The 23,275-nt window shown below is 45.7% G+C and overlaps 1 protein-coding gene and 1 pseudogene across 7 annotated transcripts in view; one reads left to right on the top strand and one right to left on the bottom strand.

Moving 5' to 3' along the window:
- The window catches only part of PPP1R9A (protein phosphatase 1 regulatory subunit 9A), a 150,026-nt gene that overhangs the window by 47,778 nt on the left and 78,973 nt on the right, over nucleotides 1-23,275 (top strand). The gene's annotated exons all lie outside the window — the stretch shown is intronic.
- LOC125441014 lies at nucleotides 812-19,863 on the bottom strand (annotated as a pseudogene).

The following is a 23,275-nucleotide window of genomic DNA, read 5'->3' as shown; positions in this document are numbered from 1 at the left end:
CCTTTGGATTCACATAGGAAAGTGAAGGATCAGGTAATTTGGGAGTTCAGTTCCTGAACAATATAATTCCATTGTGTCTACACTGATATTGAAGGGTAGTTTCTGTTAGTGCGGTGTTCAGAAAATGATTTTCCACGACAGAGTGATTGATCATCTGATTCTACCAGTAGTTATTGAACTAAGAAACAGCAAGCCTAAATTCTATTAACTTTAGTAAATGAGCTGTTTAATGAAAGCTATCCACTACTGAGTTATTCATCCAATTGTCTTCAATGGGAACTATATTCAGTTTGCTAATGTATTCTTATATTTTGGGTCCTTTGTTTTCTGTATTGCACGTATAACAAAGTGAAATGAGACTTGATTATACAAGAGCCTGCTCTTTACAGAGAACTATATGTTTAGTGTATAGCATTGCTTTTAGGGATATCACCTTTAAGAATATAAGAAGTGCCCTGCTGGATCAGACCAGTAGTCTACCTGGTCCAACATCCTATCTCACACAATAGGACAGTGATGGCGAACCTTTTCGAGACCGAGTGCCCAAACTACAACTCAAAACCCACTTATTTATCGCAAAGTGCCAATATGACAATTTAACCTGAATACTGAGGTTTTAGTTTAGAAAAAAATTAACATCTTGGAATGCAAAGGAACAGTTTTTTGCTGTGAAGCATGCTATCTTCAGTCACAAATGCACAGTTTTGAGAATTGCAAAACCAAGCATCTGTGATAATATCTTCTAGAAGGCCCTGAGTCCTTCAGGGGAGGGCAGGTTACAAATGTATGTAGACAGACAGACAGACAGACAGACAGACAGAAAAACTGCTCAAAACAAATTTACAGAAACCTCTGGAAGACCATGACATTGTGGATGGATTAATGGACTTTCATTTACTAAAAACTTAAATATTGCATTAATATACATCCTCATGTTATATAATTAAAAACTAATTATTATTTCATGATGAATAATTTTTGGACTATAATGTATCTTAAATAGAAAACTATCTTTTAAATAGATTTTCCTTAAAAACCCAATTTAAATAAAAATATGATTTAAACTTTAAAATCCTATTTAAATTTTAAAATCTGATTTAATTTTTTAATCTAATTTTATGCACTCTGATTGGAGTATCCTATGCCTTGTAGCTTCTTTCACAGGATATTGCATAAAATGCAGTTGGTGCAAAGCATGTCATAAGAACGCAAACATAAGAAACAGAAGAGTAATTTTTAAAATTGTGCTAATGGACAGAAATTGCAATTCTTTCTCAGCTGAAAGGGTGAAGCATAATGGCCACTACTTTATTGCAAACCACCAACCAACATGTAATGCCAACACCACCTGCCACGCCTGTTGGAAAAGCTACTAATGGGGCCAGCCGATTCGCTTCTGCCACAGTAACAGGTCTCTAAATAACACTTCCAAACAGATCATTAAGGCAGCTTTGCAAAATGTAGAACACAACATTTATTACCCACTTTATTTTGGCAAGTTTAGCTGTTCGTGTTTTCAGTTAATGAGTCTTAAGTTTGTCAGTCATTTTGTTAATCTTCCTTTCTAGTCCGGCATATCTGGCAAATTCATCCATCATACTAATGGTTGCAACTTCTTGCTTCATGTTCTGAATTTCAGACCTCACCTGTGATTCCTGCTCAACATCCTTCTGTAGTAACTTTGATATTATGGAGGAGCAAGAAAGCAAGGGGATTTTGAGTATTGTAATGTTACAATTACCTTGTATTGTTGAAGGCTTTCACGGCCGGATTCAACGCCACACGAAAGCCTTGCCCTGCCTGAGATGGGAGGGGGGCCAAATAATTGAGCTGATCTGGAGCCGGCCCCGCAGGAGCCGGGGAGAAGCCGGGCGCGGCGGGACCTGAAGCCAGCCTGACAGTTAAAGGCGCCGGCAGGAGCAGGGCGGGGGACCGCGGCCGCTACGTCGATCCAGCTCTTCTGCCGCTGTGGCGGCTGGGCCGTGGGCCTCTTCGGGCCAAGGATGCCACAAGACAGCCTCACCCTGCTCGAGATGAGAGGGGGGCCAAATAATTGAGCTGATCTGGAGCCGGCCCCGCAGGAGCCGGGGAGAAGCCGGGCGCGGCGGGACCTGAAGCTGGACCGACAGTTAAAGGCGCCGGCAGGAGCAGGGCGGGGGACTGTGGTCACATTGCCGATCTTGGCTCCTTCCATCACAGGAGCTTGCATGCAAGGGTTGGCTGTGGGCCTCTAGCTGTAGAAGACACGTTCGCTTCAGTCTGCCCCTGCTAGCACCTTTAATCCAGTCGGTCCAGCTTTGTCCTGCCGCTGCCTGGCTTCTCCCCGGCTCCTGCGGGGCCGGCTCCAGATCAGCCCCGCTCTTCGGCCCAACAATGACACAAGACAGCCTCACCCTGCCCGAGATGGGAGGGGGCCGAAGAACGGGGCCGATCTGGGGCCGGCCCCGCAGGAGCCGGGGAGAAGCCGGGCGCGGCAGGATCTGAAGCTGGCCCAACAGCTGAAGGCGCCGGCAGGGGCAGGGTGGGGGACCATGGCCACTACGCTGAGGCCCATGCCCCAGCCGCCACCAGCGCCGCAGCAGCAGAAGAGCCGGATCAGTACTCAGCTGCTGCCATTCGGGAACTGAGCAGGGAGAGCGCGGGAGGTGGGCGGGGAAGAGGGTGGCCAAAGGGAAATAAGGGGTGGAGAAGCCGGGCTGAGGAGGAAGAAAGGAGGCGGGAGCGTCGAGGGAAGGGAGGTTGCGGAAGAGAGAAAAGCCGGGAAGGGGAAAGAGGAGTTGTGGGCGCCTCTGATGGCCCCAGCAGCCACCTCCTTCAGGGCGAGGGGGGAAGGGGGAGGGAGGAGATGCGGCCCTCGCGTGCCGGGAGGGAGGCCTTGGCGTGCCACCTCCGGCACGCGTGCCATAGGTTCGCCATCATGGCAATAGGACTTAGAGGCTAAGGTTTTCCCCTGATGTTTCCTCCTGGCACTGGGATGCAGAGGTTACTGCCTCTGAATGTGGAGGCTCTCCTCAGTCACCATGGCTAGTAGCCATGATTGATCTATACTCCATTAGTCTATCTAAATCCCCCTTTAAAGCTGCCTATGCCTGTAGCCATCACTACGTCCTCTGGCAACAGATTCTACATTTTAATCACCCTCTGTGTAAAGAAGTATTTCCTTTTGTCTGTCCTGAACCTGTTGTCCATCTGCTTCATTGGATGCCCTTGAGCTCTAGTATTTTGAGAGGAAGAAAAAGTTCTTTGTCAACTTTGACTACCCGTTGCATGATTTTATGAACCTCTGCCATGTGCCCCCTTAGTTGTCGCTTCTAAACTGAGAAGTCCCAAACTCTTCAGCCTTTCCTCATAGGGAAGGTGCTCCATCCCACAAATTACCTTGGATTCCTTCTTGTGTACTTTTTCTAGCTCTGCAATGCCCTTTTTCAGATATGATGACCGGAACTGTATACAGCATTCCAAATGAGGCCATACCATTGATGTATACAGGGACATTATAATGTTGACTGTTTTAAGTCCCTTTCCCAGTAATCTCTAACATAGTTTGCCCTTTTCATTGCTGCAACACGTGGGGATTTATATTTCCGTGTTCACTCTCTTGGACTTTCATCAATGAAAACAAAGAGCACAGCTTTAACTTTGTGGGGTTTTTTTACCACGCTCCTCAGTTTGCCCCTGCAGCCTTGTATGACTTTGGGGCAAAAATTATTTCATTGTGCTTACATGCTATACCCTTGGTGGATTGGTGGTATAGGTACGTACCGTGATACTGTCCAGGCTAATTTCCTGAGATTGGTTTTAGCATGTCTTAGATGTATTGCTTCATCTTTGTTAATAAAAACTGGCCAGAAGTCAATTTCTCTTTTAGCCTGGGTAACAAGTCATTAAATATTGGTTTGCAATCAGTCTAGGGAGCAAGGAAATGCTACTTTCTGTGTAAGTAACAGAGATTTCCAAACACAGATGGGTCTGTTTGCCCACATATAAATTGAATGCACTTAATTTGGATTATGGTTCCCATCTGGGAAGTCTTTCTGTGATACACCTCTGAAGATGCCAGCCACAGATGCAGGCGAAACTTTAGGAACAAGATCCACCAGACCACGGCCACACAGCCCGGAAAGCCCACCACAACCAACAACATTAAAATTTTGCTTCATTACTGTCTTTTTCTGATCCAACAGACTATAAGCTTTAATACTTAGACATGATATGTAAACAATATTGTATTCAAGCCTACATTAATTGTCCTCATCTGAGCTTTTTAAACATATTTTAATCCTAACTGCCTTTTTTCTCCCTTTTCCCGTGCCTCCTGTTAATTCAGTTTAAGGGATCTGCTGTTCTGCTCTTGAAGCTGTGGTTTTGCTTTTAGAGAAGGCAATTCTGCTTAGCAATATCATAACTGCTGCAACCAGGAGACTTCTGCAGCCAAAATTAGATTTTGCAGCTGTTCTTGACATTAGGCCCCCAAGCTGTGCAGTCATGCATGCTTTGCATTGTTCTGAAGGAGCCATTATAGTTCTGTTCCTTAGCCACCCATGTGTTATACTGGCACCGGTACAGAATCCTATCTGCAGATGCTGCCAGGTTCAGAAAGGGAAGCAATGATGCTCTCCCATTTCTTTTTCTGCAAGCAGGTGTTATTAACACTGTGCCTACATTTATATGTACATTTAAATCCATTATTCCTAAGGCCTATGACAGAATGGACAAAAATAGAAATACAAGAGAAACTTTGTAGGTTTACTTGGTAAATTAAAAATTAACAAACCACTGGGTCTGGATCACATACGGCCAAAAGTTCTTGAAGTTCTTGAAGAATTCAAATGAGAAACAGTTGTTCTAACAAAAACTGATCTGACAAATGACTTGCAATTTGTAAATAAAATTGAAAAATGGTTATGGAGGGTGGGAATTCTGTGCTCAACGCAACCAACCAACCAACCAACCAAGTGATAATGTTTGTTGCTACCTGAAGCCCTGTGAAATATGAAATGCCATATCTTTTTTATGGAAATACCCAAACTCTGATGACCAGGTCTACCTCCACAGAATATAATTGCCTTTTAAAATTTAAATGAATTTAGATGCTGAAAACAGCTGATGGTTGGTGAACCTGGTCTCCGCCCTGTAACTTTTCTACAGGTGGTAGACTAAGCTGCTGGTTTACATAGGGGATAGACCTGCCCTCTGGGGTGTTCCCATTGAAAATAACTAAAATTTAGAGGAACCCAGGTGCCAACAAACAGCTGCAGGGTGCTCCCAGCTGCTCCTTTCCTCCTTAAATCCAAAGTTATCAGGAGTGATAAAGTTAGGTTGGAAGTCGTGTTGGGAAGTCAGCAGTGGTATCAGGTGTTGCCAGCCCAACCCATTCCCCCGGATACCAGATTTGCCACCAGGGCATCAATATCCAGCTTCAGATTTGTCACCATCAACATCCTACTAGGCACCACTATCAGGTACATTATTTGTTCTTAGCTGTATCTCCAGGAAACTGTTTGAGGTGGCTAACAGACATATTTACAACAGCGTAAGACAGTAAAAGCAGTCAGTCTGTTTAAGATAACCAGACAGCATCATTTAATCATAAAAATAACCCAACACTATTGTGAACAAGATAATGCAATAACCCAGTAGCTGACTAATTAAAGAAGAAAAAAGGCAAACAAATGAAGCATAAAATCCTTAAAACTGATAAAATATGAAGAGGTGTGAAACAGATAATAAAACTCAGTTTAAAAATCCCATGTAAATGAAATAGTCTTTTACCTGGCACTCAAGGCGGCAAATTTTCAAAATGCATAGTTTACAAACATAATTATGGTAATTTGCTTTCCAGTGTTTTTAAAAAATGTTTTTAAAATATGGTCTAGAAATCTCATAAGGACATAATTTAGATAAAAATTTGTCTGCTCCATGAGGTTGACTCTGAAATGAAAGTAAATTGTTTCCTGCTACAAGAGTGTCATACCAGCTTCTCACTTTTTGTCCTTAGATATTTTAACGTCCTTAACATAAGAGAAAAAAAATGGCTTATTGAAAACTGAATTGTGAAACAGATTTTGACAGTTTCTTTTGCAGAGATGCTCAAGCATGTTAGTTAAAATGAAGTAAATTAAGATAGTCCAATGCAAGCCCAGTCCACATAGTTTATTATTTCTATAATAATATATTATAGTGGTGTATCAGCAGTGGCGTAGGAGGTTAAGAGCTTGTGTATCTAATCTGGAGAAACCGTGTTTGATTTCCAGCTCTGCCGCCTGAGCTGTGGAGGCTTATCTGGGGAATTCAGATTAGCCTGTACACTCCCACACACACCAACTGGGTGACCTTGGTCTAGTCACAGCTTCTTGGAGCTCTCTCAGCCCCACCTACCTCACAGGGTGTTTGTTGTGAGGGGGGAAGAGCAAGGAGATTGTAAGCCCCTTTTAGTCTCCTGCAGGAGAGAAAGGGGGGATATAAATCCAAACTCCTCCTCCTCTCCTCCTCCTCTTCTTTCTTCTTCTTTCTTCTTCTTTCTTCGTTCTTCTTCTTCTTCATCTGATGACTTTGGAAGGACAGGTATGACTTGAGAATGCTTTGATGGTTTCGTGCAAAACAATGGAACAAAATGTTCAAATGACTGAAGTTTCACTATGTGGCTGTAATTACAGTTTATAATTAATACGCCATCAAGCACTTAACAATTTGTAGTGTGTTCTTACTTCACTTTTAGACATCACTTTTCTACATGTCTGTTTGCAAGCAGATGGTGAAATAACCATGGTAGGAACATTTTGATACCTGAAACAAAACAGTGGGGTTTTTTTTGTAAATTTGAGGCCTAAAATCATAGCTGACATATTGTCTGATTATCTAATTATAACTATATATGTTTCTTTTATCCTTTTCTCAGCATGTCTGTGTCTTGTGAAGTGATATTTTTTTTCAGCAGCTTGAGCTGCCAAGGGCACTCACTGTCTAGGGCTATGCATACAATGTATTGTCGAAGGCTTTCACGGCCGGAATCACTGGTGTGCTGTGTGGTTCCGGGCTGTATGGCCGTGTTCTAGCCGCATTCTGTCCTGACGTTTCGCCTGCATCTGTGGCTGGCATCTTCAGAGGATCTGATAGTAGGAAAGCAAGTGGAGAATATATACCTGTTGGAGTATCCAGGGTGGGGGAAAGAACCATTGTCTGTTAACAAGTAAAGGGTGCAATTAGCAAGCTAGATTTACATGTGTTGAGTGGGAGCCACACATTAGCATGTGAGTATCAATGAAGATAGCAAGGTCAATAGGTCAGGACATCTGAATAGAAGTAACCTTGCCTTTGTTCCCTTTGAACAAAGTGGATACTCCAACAGGTATACATACTCCACTTGCTTTCCTACTATCAGATCTTCTGAAGATGCCAGCCACAGATGCAGGCGAAACGTCAGGACAGAATGCTGCTAGTACACGGCCATACAGCCCAGAAACCACACAGCACCCTATGCATACAATGATCGTTTGCTCATGCCAAGATTTTTATTGGTCTAGTTTGGTGCATACACATATGTGCCTGCCTTTGAGTCACAAGAGCTATTTCTTGGAGTATTGTAAAAAGAATGAATTTCTGGAGAATAAGGTTTTGATAAAGCACAAGTGTACATGTTGACCTCATGTGAGCACGCATCATTAGACTGAAAGCTATATACTCTCCAGTGAGTTCTTTGTGCTCCCTTCTGGGTGCTTTTTTTCCATTTTTGCTGTATGTCAGTTTGCTTGCTTAGTGTCACAAGGTCCTTTGGAAACAAGTTGTGATACACTGTGAGGTCCTCAGTCTTTATCAAGGTCAGCATGTTCGTGCTTGAGTTCAGTGCATCATTTTTGTAATTGTTATGTGTTATGTTTTTATGTGTTATGTGTTATGTTTTTATGTCTAATTTTTAATGAAGGTTTTAATTGCTATATATAATGTTTGTTTATTAATTTTTTTTAGATTTATATCCCGCCTTTCCTCAGTAGGGCTCAGGGCGGTGAACATCAGTATAATGGAATAAAACAATACAATATAAAAGCAGTAAAACAACAACAATATCAATTAAAACTTCAACCAATAGAACAATAAATAAACAGATGGCAATAGTGAGATCATGATATTCCATCAGGCCGGCTGGCAAGATATAACAGACTGGCAGAAGAGCTCAGTCTTACAGGCCCTGCGGAACTCACCAATGTCCCACAGGGCCCTGATCTTAGGTGGGAGCTCATTCCACCAGGTAGGGGTCCGGGCCGAAAAAGCCCTGACCCTAGTAGTAGTCAGCCGAACCTGTCTAGGGCCGGGAACCTCCAGTAACCCCCCCCCCCCCGATGAACAGATGGGTCTAGAGGGGCAATATGGGGAGAGCCGGTCCCGTAGGTGTATAGGTCCAAGACCGCTCACAGCCTGAAATGTTGTAAGGCATCCTGAGCCCAACTCATCAGGAAAAATAGGATATAAATCAAATAAATAAACAAACAAACTGTGTTTTAAGACAAAGGTTTCCTGTTATAGATATGCTGTGCCCTCATTAATCTATGGCTGTATCTATCCCAAAATATTTACATAGTTCCAGCGTGCTCTTGATTTATGAAATGTTCACTCTGCCATGCAAAAAGACTTAGGCTGGTGTGTATACTTTGGAGCAATAAGGAGCAGTATTAGCAATTCCCTTTCCTATTTATCTGCTGCATTACCATTCCTTCTGTAGCAACAAAGGAACCATGAATGTGCAGTGCAGACACATGCTATGATGCCCATGTTTCTTTCATGCGCAGAGTGCAGCATGACTGAAAAGTACATCTATACCTCCTCTAGTTCACGTGGGGAAACTGTTTGTAAGATTATTCCAGTGCTTTGGGCAGCCAAATAAATCGTGTAATGTAGTCATTTATTCCGTTAGAAGGAACTTGAATATTTTAGGGCATAGATACTTGTAAATGTGCCACTGAGGACTGCTCTCTCAAGATTGTTTTACTGCATAAATATTCAGAAGGCAAGGTAGTTCATCGCAGTTCTTCCAAATTTGCTCATTAAGGGAATTGTCACAGAATTCCTAGAGCATTAACTTCAAAGCAATACCTCGCTAAAAATAGACAGTGCATTTCTAGCTAAGGATACAAAGCAGGGACATTCTTGCACAGAAGAGAAGCACATGTACAGTCACTGTTTTCCACTCCAGAATTTCTCAGGAACAAGCCAACCTTCTATTTCAAAAACAGCTGCATTCAGACTTTGTTACAATCTGCAGTTTATAAACTAGTTTAGTGCAAAGTCAGAGTGTGGGCATCTGAACAAATTGGCATTGTAAACCGTGGTTTGTACCTGGCTTATTAACTGTGATTTGTGGTGATTTCTGAATGAAGAAGCCCCAGTTTATTTAATAGTTCTTCCCCTTTTAGCCTCCTGCACCCAGAGGAAGAAGCACAGAACAACATACAAACAACTTTCCAGCTGCAGTCATCCATTTCCACTGCTTTCTCCTTTCCACTGCTTTCTCTTACCGAAGAGACTGTTCTACAGAGATTTCAGCCTCTCTGGAAACGACATGGCTGTAAAATATCAGGCTCCTTCCGCACAAGCAGAATAATGCACTTTCAAACTGCTTTCAGTGCTTTTTGAAGCTATGCGGAATAGCAAAATCCACTTGCAAACAGTTGTGAAAGTGGTTTGAAAACGCCTTATTCTGTGTGTGTGGAAGGGGCCTCAGTTTTGTTTCTGAGTATTCTTTATGGATTAAAGTGGCTGTACAGAGAGGTGGAGAGAGAAGGCTGAGAATCGGAAAGAGTGATGGTGGAGCTGTAAAAGTTTAAATCAGTGTCAAGGAATGTAGTGAAGTAGCTGGATGAAAGACAGAGGTGAAGAAGACTGATTATCCTTCCCCAGTTTCTCTTGCATTTATTGCAACACACCAATAGCAAGCAAGCTGCATGCAAAGTGAGGCTTTCACAGCGTACTGGCAATTCAAGGGAGCTTGGGATCGCACCCAGGGATTCTGCTTGCAGGTGGGAAAGGAGACAAACAGCAGATTAAGTGGAATTTAAAAACAAACCATAGTAGATTAACTAGAATTTGTAACACAAACTGAAATGTCCGTAAGCCTGAGCTGTGGAGGCTTGTCTGGGGAGTTCAGATTAGCCTGTACACTCCCACACACGCCAGCTGGGTGGCCTTGGGCTAGTCACAGCTTCTCGGAGCTCTCTCAGCCCCACCTACCTCACAGGGTGTTTGTTGTGAGGGGGAAGGGCAAGGAGATTGTAAGCCCCTTTGAGTCTCCTGCAGGAGAGAAAAGGGGGATATAAATCCAAACTCCTCCTCCTCCTCCTCCTCCTCCTCTTCTTCTTCTTCAGTGGCGTAGGAGGTTAAGAGCTCGTGTATCTAATCTGGAGGAACCGGGTTTGATTCCTAGCTCTGCCGCCTGAGCTGTGGAGGCTTATCTGGGGAATTCAGATGAGCCTGTACACTCCCACACACGCCAGCTGGGTGGCCTTGGGCTAGTCACAGCTTCTCGGAGCTCTCTCAGCCCCACCTACCTCACAGGGTGTTTGTTGTGAGGGGGAAGGGCAAGGAGATTGTAAGCCCCTTTGAGTCTCCTGCAGGAGAGAAAGGGGGGATATAAATCCAAACTACTCCTCCTCCTCCTCCTCCTCTTCTTCTTCTTCTTCTTCTTCTTCTTCTTCTTCTTCTTCTTCTTCTTCTTCTTCTTCTTCTTCTTCTTCTTCTTCTTCCTCCTCCTCCTCCTCCTCCTCCTCCTCCTCCTCCTCCTCCTCCTCCTCCTCCTCCTCACATTTTACTGAGATATCCAACTATACTCGTCATGTCTTGGGAACTTTAGTAGTGGAAGCACACTTCCTTCAGTTACTAACCATAGTCTATTTTGTTATTAACATTATTTGCTTCATTTTTTACACCAGGTGGGGACTCAGAGTAGCTTACATTGTTCTCCTCTCCTCCATTTTATCCTCTTAATAAACCCGTGAGATAAGTCAGGTTGAGCCTGTGTGATGGGCCCAAGGTCTCCAAGCAAGCTTTTGTAGCATTCAAATTTAGGCCACATAGATCCTAGTCCAGCACTCTAACCACTATACTACACTGGCTCTTCAGTTGTTATTTTGGTTGCAGTCCAGACAACTGCAGGGTTAGTTTTTTACCATGTATCCGGAGTGGTTTTGGAGTATTATGGATGTTTAGTGGGACTTTTATCATGTGACAGATACAATCTTAAGTAAACTCCATTAGTAAATGTTATGTTATGTTACGTTTAATTTCTATACTGCCCTCCCCCATAGGGCTCAGGGCGGTACACAACAGGATAATAATACAGTATGTATACAATAGTCATGACATCGGCAACATCAGTAATAAACAACAATCAATAAACCACGGACAGTATTTCAATATTAGCAATACTCCACATCAACATAATAACATAACAACCCTCATAACAAAACATAATCAACATCATACATCAGAACAACATAACAATTCTTAATTTGATGATAAACATGCAAAGTCCAATTGAGATCTAGCACAAATCTCACAAATCAAAAATACTAGCTTTGGATTGATATAGCTTCTGGAGTATGCTTGAAGAATAACCTTCTTAATATTCATGTGCTGTATAAGTAGAGTTTGTTTACATCTTAGCACTCTTAACTGCTGAGATCTAATTGGCTTCTGTGTGCAGTTTTCATTTGATGTTAATCATAATCAGTGAGGTGTCTCCTCTTTGTGTTTTTGCCGAGAAGCAGAAACTATGTAAAATAATGGTAATTTTCTTTATTTTTTTCCCCATTGCAGGGTAAGACAATGCATGTAAATAATATTTTAAAATATAGAAATGAATTACTGTCTGAGTTTCGTGTTTCTAATTCCATTTGGCTAAGATCTTCCTTCATTAAGGAACAACATTAAGTTTGAAAATACTAATAAACTGCATTCATTTGTGAAATCCAATCTTTCTATGTGTTGAAATAGTAGACAATCCTCCTTCTTCATGATACTGCTTTTGCTATTTAACTATTACAGTGGCGTAGCTGCCGCAGGGTGGGGAGGGGGCTCCACACCTCAGACATTTGCCATTGGAGTCACATGAGGGGTGGAAAATTGCCCCCACACCCCTTTCCCTTCCCCTGCCCCACCAGGCCTGACAGAAGCCCGGAGCAGCCTGGAATTCAGCCATTTTGCCCCGGGTACCATTTTGCCCCCTACGCCACTGAACTACTATTTTGTTTTGCTAACTGCCAATGCTATGTGTACAGTTTTACATAATGTTTTTTCTCAGTACAAGAAGAAATTATAGTTGGATCCTAAGAAGTCCAACATTTCTGTAATTTCAAAAATTCCTCTTTAGTTTATGAATTTCTAACAGATTAAGTGCTAAGGCATGTTCATCCATTTGCAATATTTGCTTCCTGCTGAATTTATTTTCCTCTTGTCAAGTTTCCTTATTGTTCGAGGACGATCTCATAAATTAAGGAATAACAACACACTGGATTTATATGTGGTAGACTGTTCCCTCTTTGGACTCCGTTTTATATCACTGTTTGCAATGAACTCCCATAGTGGGAACCATAGCTCTCTGCAGTGAATTTGCACTGAAATAGGCATATACTGCACATGTAAAGAGATCAGCCAGTGATGAGTTGCCACCAGTATGTGGATGACACCCAATTCTATCTCGTGCTTCCAGGAAACCCATAGGGGTTGTGGAAGCTGTGAATGGCTGCCTGGTGGCAGTTTTGGAATGAATGAGGGTAACCAAACAAATGATCCCTACAAAATGAAGGTGCTACTGGTTAGGTGAAGATTTGACCTTAGAACTGGGTTGCATTTCCCCTAATGGAGTTGGTTTATAGCTTGTAGCCTCCTGTTGGATAAAGAGGTAGCAGCAGTTGCTGACCAAGGAGGGGAGAACAGCCATTGGCCTGTCAGTGAAGACACAGGGCATTTAGTTATGATGATAAACTTGGCCAGAGCTTGTTTATTGATTACAGATTGAAGGAAGCAGAGGCACAGCATAGGGGATGATAAATTTATGTCTGGGTGTGGGGATTATGGATGCTGATGTTCTTGCATTTGCATCTGGGTATCAGTTTGAATGCTTGCTTCAGGGTGACCAGATTTTGATGCCTGGGACTGCTTCATTTACCAGCACTGTTCTCAAGATATCTGCAAGTGCTCAGGTGTGATAGACTTGATTTACATTGGCTTCTTTGCCATTGATGGTGTAAATTTCAAAAGGATAAAACTCCATCGAGACATCCTTAAGTATTTCAGATCTGTCACCACAACAGTAGCAGCAGCGCAGCTGTCCAATGTTTCCCAGCCATTATTCCATTAGTCTTAAGTATCTTTGAGTTGCTGTAAAGGACCGTACCAATTTCTGGCTCGGTTGAACTACAAATGACCTTCCCCATTCATTAGCTTGAAAACTAAAAGTTCTTAATATTTTAAATTTCTCTAATCGGTTTTTAACTAAAACCCAGTTCTTTGACAATCCATCTCTCACTGATAAGATAGCTATTGGTTTGCATTACCAGAGTGGTTGGTCATCTTTTTGCCACCACATGAAGAGTTATATTTTCAAAGTGAAAATTAGGAGTATTCTTTGGTCTTTATTTTGCTGACATGTATTCCGGTTGAAGTTGCTTCTAGCTGAGAGCTACGTAGGAACCGTGCATGTGATGTCATCTCTGATATATTTTAAAAGGACTTTCTGGAATGTGTAGGCATTAGGGGCCTATGTAGTAATCCCACTCAGCAGACCTAAGCCATCCTGCATTTTATATTGTTTACTGGAAGCCTATTAGCACCATTTGTGCTAATCACAGCCTTATCCAACACTTCATGTAAATAAATTCAGCAATAAAATTGACTGGACAAGGTTGCAGACGGGTAATGGTGTTTTCAGCACAAAGGTATATGTATGTTTTTCTTTATTACAAAAAAAAGGCACTGTGAGCGCATGAGTGAATGGCCAAGATAATAGCATACAGTTTTGGAAGCATGTGCCGCATCATGATGTACTGTCCCATGCAAATCTGCAAGATGGCTCAGCAGGAGTAAACACAACTCCCACCACAGCACTGGACTGAGCAAGGGCTTCAAAAAAAGGGAACACCACAATACTTCTCTTCCTTTCTCACATAGGTGTCAAACTCGCAGCCCTCCAGGTGTTATTGACTACAGTTCCCATCATCCCCCACCAGCATCATGCTGGCAAGGGATGATAGGAACTGTAGTCCATAACATCTGGAGGGCTGCGAGTTTGACACCTAGCAGCTGTTAACTATAAGGCAGGCTCCTTAGCTTAGAAAGTTACTCATGTTTTCCAGTATAGTGTAGTGGACTGTTGGACTGGGATAGATTCGATTTCCCACACTGCCATGAAAACTTGCTGGGTTACCTTGGGCCAGTCACAGACTCTTAGCCCAGCCTACCTCACTACCTCACACATTTGTTGTGAGGATAAAATGGAGGAATGAAGAATGTTGTAAGCCATTTTAGGAACCCCAAGGGGTGTGTGTGTGTAATTTTATTTCTATCCTTTCCATTCCTGGCTGAGGCCGGGCTTAAGGCAGTTTACAATAAGATTAAAACCATCAAAGCATATAACGTTATAACCAAATCTAACATTTCAAACCTATCATTTCTGATAGCTCCTGTACAATAAAATCCCAGCCTAAAAATTCACTCCCTCCTCTTCTCACCATAGATCAATTTCTGTTTATCATGGTGGGGAAAGGGGAGAAGTGCGCTAGAAGGCAGCGCGCCAGTGGTTAATGTGCCAGGCAGCCATCTTATAGATGGATCACGGGCTCATGGAAGGCCTCATCTAAATATATATATTTCTTTCTGGAATGTATTAATAATGTTAGATTCAGACTACATTTTCCAGTGACAGAACCAAACTCTTCTGCCTCTCGACTTGTACTCCAGTCCACTGATCCCACAAAATGCTACTACTGGGGGCTAGGGGACCCTGAGCAATCTGAGGAAATCAGCAATTTAGTTAGTCTAAATCCAACTCAGTGTGTATTCATTTTTTGGTTCTTCCAGCACAGATACCTGGAAGAGACGTAAAATACTGACTGAGGTTGTCTTGTCAACACAAGTTGCTTGTGCTCATAGACATGACAGATACGTCTGTCTGTCTGTCTGTCTCCCTCCTTTTCCTGAAAACAATGAAAATTATATTGTATGAAAGAATGTGTACATCCTGTGTTTTGTAGTTGCTGGTGGCCTATTTCCCTCAGCCTGCTCTCTGCGCATTTATCTGTTCAAAGCATGATTTAAAAAAAAAACATTGTTTTGAGCTCTGTATAAATGTTGGCTTGTTTACACAGCTGATGGTTCTGTGTTCATCTGTGACCTTCTGCTTGCTAATCTAATCATCATTATTTTCCTAAATCATGTTTACAGCAGGTCCTTCCATTCCAGTTAGGGAAATATCCCAGATAAATCTCTGCCTTTGGCTTGTATCACATCCTCTTTTGCCCTGAATCCTATATTGGGGGGTGGGGGTGGGGATTAATGGACTAACCTCTTCTGGAAACAGAAAACGGTGTGATTTTGTTTGAGGCATTGATGTGATTAAATGCAATATAATACACTTGGTATGAGCACTTAAAGGATAAAACATTCCTTCGCTGAATGTGTGGGTTGCTTTACATCTTGCTCGGATGCTGTTCATTGTGCCAACAAGAAAGGGAGCAAGAATACAAAACTATCATCAGAGGAGAAAAAAAGCTCTGTCAGCCAAAACGAATTCTGCCTGCAGGTGCAATTGAGTTAAATCCACATTGTAAAAATAAGCAAGCTCTGGGGTAGCGCTGGGAGATCTGCAGCGTGTATTCTGTTAGAGCGTATTTCTTTTCCAAAGAATGGAAAAAAGCAACTGTTACTAAAGCTTTTTTTCTCCTTTAACTCTGTTTACTATAGCCATTTATGCACACAAGTGCACCCATGTGATAACAATATGTGGAATACAGACTTGTGGCTGCATGAATACCAGTGTTCATATGTTCCATTAAGGTACTGTGTTGTGCAGCCCCTATTTTAGCTGAGAGGAATACATCTGCGTTTTTGTGAAGGTGCCCTTTGTCAATGGGGCTTGCTTATAGAAATTTACAGGGGGATTTTTACTGCTGTTAAACTAACTTTATGGGTTGTACCTCGTTAACATTCAGTGACTGTAGGGAACTGTACATTTTATGCTCTTTCTGTATAAATATGCTCATGGAGATGCAGGAAATAAGCAGGGTCAGTTTACAGGTAGTCTGTTCAGTTATTCTGGTTATGGCAAGAGTTAATAAAGTCTGTGCATGCTCAATTCCTCAATTTTGAAAGCTTAAATGGATCCTAAGAACTTAATTCGAAAGGATTGCCTGTGCAATAAACCGTAATGCTGCATTTTTATGTTTAAAGTGTGGGCACCCCTGTCTTATCTAAATGGACATTGATAGCATCAAGGCAGATGCAACACCTCAAGTGACAATCTGTGGTTTAATTCACTTGTTTTGTATTTTTTTTAAAAAAATGGTTACTGGGGGTCAGGTGGTTGAAAGCACATGCAAATGCTGTATATGCTTTACAGTTTGACTGTTTCGCCTTTTGTGATCAAGGATCCATTGAAAAGAATCTTTTTAGCTCCCCTGCTTCCTCCATATGAGACCATTTGTATGTAAAAGAAGAGAGATGGCACTGAGCACTAACTATGCAGCTGGGAAAGTTTATACGTTTTTCAGTGATAACATGGATAGCCATGAGTGTGGCAGAAGACACTGTGCTAAAGTAATGTAAATGTTTTGTGTCGTAAATTGCATGACTGATAGCGGAGCCAGGAGAGAATCCCGCTCCTGGACTATGTCTGAACTAAAAACGATTGGAAAATTTATTTCTGTCTTGTATTTGTTTAGGTAGGAACTGATTTGTATTAGGTAGAAATAGGATTTGTAAGTTTCCCTGTATTTGTGCTTGTATGGAACCTCCTTGGCCCAGCGCGGTAACATGACTACTACTTCTGTATGTGCATAGCTATACTTATTGTGTATGTTAGAGACATTTTATTTTATGATTTTACATTTTATGTTTTTATTACTATTGATTGTTTCCTGATTGCTTACTAGACCTATATGACAATCATTAAGTGCTGTACCTTATGATTCTTGACAAATGTATTTTCTTTTATGTACACTGAGAGCATATGCACTGGAGACAAATTCCTTGTGTGTCCAATCACACTTGGCCAATAAAGATTCTATTCTAGCTAGGGTAAGGTGACCAGATTTTAACATTGGTAAAGTGGGACGCCATTGACCGGGGCTGTTGGCGAAAGAGCACAGGGCGGGAAACGGGAGTGCCCCAGAAGGCAGTGCCGCAGCGCAGGAGGCTGCCGCACTGCCAGAGGCGTAGTTGGGGAAAATTGAGCCTGGGGCAAAATATAAGTGTCCCGCCTCACTGCAAATCCGGCCTCCTCCTCCACCATGACAAAAAAAGTTTTTTTGCAGCAGGTCATCTCAAAGTGGCCATCACATTATAGAACATGCCCAAACTCACAAATCTGGGTAAAAACCAGATGCAGATGATTTTAAACAGATCATCATGAATTCATATGATTTTTACACTGGAAATGAAAAAAATGTGAAATCACCCATAAAATTATAGAACATGTCTTATTCTTGCAGGAAGCACCAAAACAATTGCCCGATGATCCCATGCTTCCAGGGTGCTGCAGTGGCACAAAAACCTGCGTTGAAAAATAACATGGATCCTCAAGTGATTTTTGCAATTCAAATCATCCCAAATCACCAGAACATCACAACTCCAGTCATTAGCCACATGTATAAACACAACAATCACACAGTCCACGCTTCATGGTGCCGGAAAGTGGTGCGAAAACCTACTTGAAAATATCATGGATCCTCATGATTCTTCCACTTGGTCACCCCAAAAATCACCAGAACATCACAGCTCATACCCTAGGACACATTGTCTGAACATAATAATCCTGCATGCCATGCTCCATGGCAAATCCATGGTAGGTTCAAAGTCACATCCTCAAGGACCCCTCAGGATTTTTGCACTGGGTAACCCCAAATTCAACCTTCACATCACACATTATGTTCATATGCACAGACTAAATTCCCCACCCCCCCAACCCCAAATATGGATCCTATGCTTTTGGTGCCACTACAGTACAAAAAATGGAGTTCCAAATTACAGATTCCCTCACTATTTTTTCTCTGCCAGATTATAGCAAAATCTCCCCTCCCCATGGCACCAGGATAGAAAGTTTTGGCAATAGAACCTGTGGCACTGGCCAAACTCTGCCCTCCCATCCCCACATGGCACCAGGGCAGAAAGTTTTGCACAGCAGAAACCACAGGCATCTGGCCAAACTTCCCCTGCCCTCCCATCCCCATGGCACCAGGGCAGAAAGTTTTGCCAGCAGCAGAAACTGCATGGGCAAACCACTGTGCCCCTCTCCGTTCCCATGCCACCAGGGCAGAAAGTTTGCCAGCAGAAACCGCATAAGGCAAACTGTGCCCTCTCCGTCCCTGCCACCAGGGCAGAAAGCACAGCAGAAACCAGGCACTGGCTGCCTCCCCCCTGCCCCTCCCATCCCCATGGCACCAGGGGCAGAAAGCCTTTGCCACCAGAAACCAGGCATGGGCAAACTGTGCCCCTCTCCGTCCCCCCATGCCACCAGGGGCAGAAAAGTTTTGCCAGCAGAACCCAGGCACTGGCCAAACTCCCCTGCCCTCCCATCCCCATGGCACTAGTGCAGAAAGTTTTGCCAGGCAGAAACCAGGAATGGGCAAACTGTGCCCTCTCCATCCCCATGCCACCAGGGCAGAAAGTTTTGCCAGCAGGAAAACCAGGCATGGAAGCAAAATCCTAAAATGCCCTCTCCATCCCCACATGGCAACCAGGGCAGAAGGTTTTACCAGCAGAAAACCAGGCATGGGCAAACTGTGCCCTCTCCATCCCCATGCCATCAGGGCAGAACGCTTAACAAAACTCAGTCACTTACTTTAATAGCCAGCCAGGGAGGAACAAGCTCAATAATCTCCTGGTATTTCTGCCATGACCCTCTCCTTTCCTACTGGCAGGTGGGCGCTTTTCCTCTGGCGGCCGGCCAGGCTTCGAAGCTCGGTGCCCGCCTCTCGGGCCTCTGCAAGCAGCAGGGCTGGAGCGCGATCCTCGCTCATGGGCTGCTGCCAGGTAATAAAGGCCGCCACTGGCTTGTTTTACCTCTGCCCGCCTCGCTGGGTTATGCGCGGTAGGCGGGCGCTTTCCCGGGCGGCCGCCAGGCCGAAAGCCAGCTGCCCCATCTTCACCGCTTTCTGCAAGCAGCAGGGCAGGCGTGATCTTCCTTGCCCGGGCGGGCCGGCCAGGCCATGCCGCTGGGCTCCTTAGCCTCCTGCCCTCGCCTTCGGCTGGGTTGCGAGCGGGCGAAGCCAGCGGCCGGGTTGTGGCCGGTTACTGACCATCTTCGCTCTGCAGCGGCAGCAGGGCGGGCGATCCCTGGGGTTCGCTGCCAGCCTTAATGCGTTTCTCTGCCCGCCTTCGCTGGCTGTAAGTATGGCGGTTTCTCGGGCGTACCGCCAGGCCGAGCCGCTGGCCTTCGTCCGCTGGCGCATCCCTTTGCCCGCTGGCCGCTCTGGCCGCGGTTGCAGGCTTTGCCTCTCCTGCCCGCCTTCGCTGGTTGCCAGGGCGGGCGCTTCCGGTGGTCCGCCAGGCCGGTTGACCCGCTTCGCCCCGCCTGGGTAAGTAGTGGTGGGCAGGCGTGATCCTTGCCCGCCAAGGGCCGCTCTGGCTGGGCTTCGCCTCCTGCCCGCTTCGCTGAGCCATGGTGTCAGCCGCCAGTCAGCCGGCCCCATTCAACCGGGCCTGCGGCTGGCGTGACTTTCGTCCGCTGGCCGCCTGGCCGCACTGGGCTGGCTTCCGCCCACCTCGGCTGGTCATGGTATGCCCGTGGTCGGCCAGGCTGAGCCTCGACCCATTCCGGCCCCAGGGGCAGCAGAGTGGGCGATCTCGCCCGCTGGGCCCGCCAGGCCACGGCTTGTTTGCCTGCCCGTCCTCGCTGGCTGGTTGCGGTATGGCGCTTCTCCCGGTCGTCGGCCAGGCCGAAGCCAGCTGCCTCATCTTCGCCCTCCGCTCTGCAAGCAGCAGGGCGGGCGCATCCCTTGCCCGGGCGGCCGGGCTAGGCTATGCCGCTGGGCTCATTTCCCCTGCCCGGGCCTTTGCTGGCTGGGCGGTAGGCGGGCGGTTTCCTCGGGCGTCGCCAGGCCGAGAGCCGCTGGACGATCTTCGCCTCGGGCCTCTGCAAGCAGCAGGGCGGGCGCATTCCCTCGCCCTCTTCTGGGCCGCCTGGCCGCACTGGCTGGTTTTGCCTCCTGCCCGCCTCGGGCTGGTTGCGCAGGGCGCCCCGCGGTCGGCCAGGCTGAGCCCCCCCGATCATCTTCGCCTCGCCCTGTAAGCAGCAGGGTGGGCGCGATCCTCGCCCGGGCCCGCTTGTAATACGCGGCCACCGGCTTGCCTTCCCGCCCGCTGGCTGGCGCAGGCTGGCGCTTTCCCGTGCGCCGGCCAGGCCGAGCCGCCGCCCTTATCTTCGGCCCGGGCCTCTGCAAGCAGCAGGGCTGGCGTGATCCCTTGCCCGGGCGGGCGTCGCCAGGCCATGCCGCTGGGTCTAGTTCTCTCCTGCCCGCCTCTGCTGAGTTGGGCGGTAGGCGGGCTGTTTTCTCGGCGCGGCAGCCGGCCAGGCCGGCCAGCCAGGCCGGTGCCGCTTACCTGCGCCATCCGGGCACCCTGCAAGCAGCAGGGCGGGCGATCTCTTGCCCGCTGGCGCCGCCTGGTCGTGCTGCAGGCTTTTGTTTCCTGCCCGCCTTCGGGCTGGTTGCCAGGGCGGGCGCTTCTCGCGGTTGTCCGGCCAGGCCGAGCTGAGCCGCCTTCGGCCCCGCGTGCGGCAGCAGGGCAGGCGCATCCCTTGCCCGGCCGCCTGGCCGCGCCGCTGCTTTGCCTTCCTGCCCGCCTCGCTTGGTTGGGCGCAGGTGGGGCGCTTTCCTCGGGTGGTCGGCCAGGCTGAGCCCCCGATCCATCTTCGGGCCTCACGCTTCCCTGTGGGCAGTGCAGGGTGGGCGCAAGATCCTCGCCTTCGGGCCCCGCTTGTAAGGACGCGCTAATGGGGGCTTTGCCTCCTGCCCGCCTCGCTGGTTGGGCGAGGGTGGTGCTGGCCCTCCGGGCTGCTACTTCCTTGGATACTTTTGTTTAAACAGAGCCTTCTCAACACTACCTCCCATGGTGGGGAGGGGGATTTCAATCACAACAGACATGCTTGGTCCGCTGAAGGTGAAGGCTAATCATTAACCGCAGTTTGCAGAACTAAGGGAGAGTCATCAAAGGTGTTGAAGTTAATCTTTAACAACCGGTTCCCCGAACTGAAGAAAATGTAACAACAAATGGTTGCTGCAGCCTTCAAAAATCGGGACTTTTCTAAAACCCCTCGGGACGAGGGACTAATTGTTAAAAAGCGTGAACGTCCCGCGGAATGGTCACACTAAGCTAGGGAAAATGGAGTCCCCCACCCATGTTGGTTTGTGTTTTTTGTATTTTTAGTGAAGCCAGCTTTTGGCCCAGAAGGGGTTTGATTTAGGGTAAGGCAAGTAGCAGCAGGGGTAAAAATTCCAGGGTATCTTTTAGGAGGATTCTCCTGATTTCGATACTCTGGCACCGTGGCTCTTTGGTGACATTTGGTTCAGGGGGTCCAAAGTTATGGACCCTCAAATGTGTAGCTCCCATCTCCTATTAGCTCCCATTGGAAACAATGCGGAATGGGGCACCCTCTTTGGGAGTCCATAACTTTGGACCCCCTCAACCAAGCCTCACCTAACTTGGGTGGTATCATCAGGAGAGTCTCCTAAAGATACCCTGAAATGTTGGTGCTGCTAGCCTAAAAACTGCACCTCCTGCAAGCCAAAAACTGAAAAAACACTAAAAACACAAAAAACAAACCTGAAATTTTTGCACCCCCAGGCCCCCCCCCCCCGGTGCAACGCACACCCCCCCCCCCCCGGCCATCTCCCTTGTAGCTATGCCTCTGGTGTATGTGTGTGTTCGTGCTTTCAGTTTGTTACCGCGCTGCTCAGGATAACACTTTCCTTACTCAGAGGTATCCCGCTCTCGGCAGCGCCCAGGAACCCAAGCAAGACCCGACAAGGCTCAGATAAATAAAAGAGATTTATTGAGATGCTGACCTAGGTGTCAGCACCTCCCTTCAAGACAACAGTGCTCCTCACAAATAGCAGCTTTTCTACCCCTTAAGTACACTTTCACCCGGCTTGGGACTGGGAGGTCTGTGACAGCCCACCACCATTCATTAACAAAATTCAAAACAACCAATCATACATTGCAACATGCAGGAACCAATCAATGTCCGGATAGGCATCCCTCTTCTCAAGCCTCAGCCAGAGCAGGGCGAAGGCGATGACGTGTTCACTGATGCTTTCTCCCAGGTGTCCAGGGTCAGGAGGCAGAGCTTAAGGACGCTGCTCCCTTTATCTGCCTGTTGATGGGATTAGGGTAGGCAAGGCGCCTCGACGGAGGTTTCCCTTTGTCCGTGTGCATCAAGAAACTTTACACGTGAATGGGATGGGTCTGGGTGAGGCAGAGATGGCTCTCTGCCTTGGGCCAAGGAGGTTCCATACGTCACAAGCATACAGGGAAATCCGCAAATCCTACCTCATTTAATACAAACTAGTTTCTACCTAATAAATACAAAACAGAATAAATCTTTCAAACGTTTTTAGTTCAGACACAGTCCAGGAGCGGGATTCTCTCCTGGCTCCGCTATCATTTTTGTAGTTTAAAACTGGAAGTTTCCATAAGGTTTTATCCATCAAGCCCTACTTTCATGACAACTCAAGTTTCTTTTCTTTGAAATATACGTGGCTCATGCTTTCATAGTGCTTTGAGGAGTTCATCTTAATACAAGAATCTCTTTCCTTTTCCTGATGACTTTGATGCTCTTTGAGATTAGAGATAGACATAAAATGATATGGCATACTCATCTGTTACCTTGACAACACCAAGGCCTGCTAAAGGCAGTGGCCGAGACGCTTTCCACTGCACATCATGTTAATTTTGGCTTTTGATAGTATTGTTGATTGTCTCTGTCTGCTATTGCTTCTTCCAGATGTTTTGAGATGATAGGCTCAAGTTTTCCAGTAATACTGAACAAGAGCTGCAAGCCAAGAATCTAAACTTA

The sequence above is a fragment of the Sphaerodactylus townsendi genome, linkage group LG11, assembly GCF_021028975.2.
Source record: "Sphaerodactylus townsendi isolate TG3544 linkage group LG11, MPM_Stown_v2.3, whole genome shotgun sequence".
NCBI lineage: Eukaryota > Metazoa > Chordata > Lepidosauria > Squamata > Sphaerodactylidae > Sphaerodactylus > Sphaerodactylus townsendi.
This window is presented reverse-complemented; position numbering and strand designations above follow the sequence as displayed.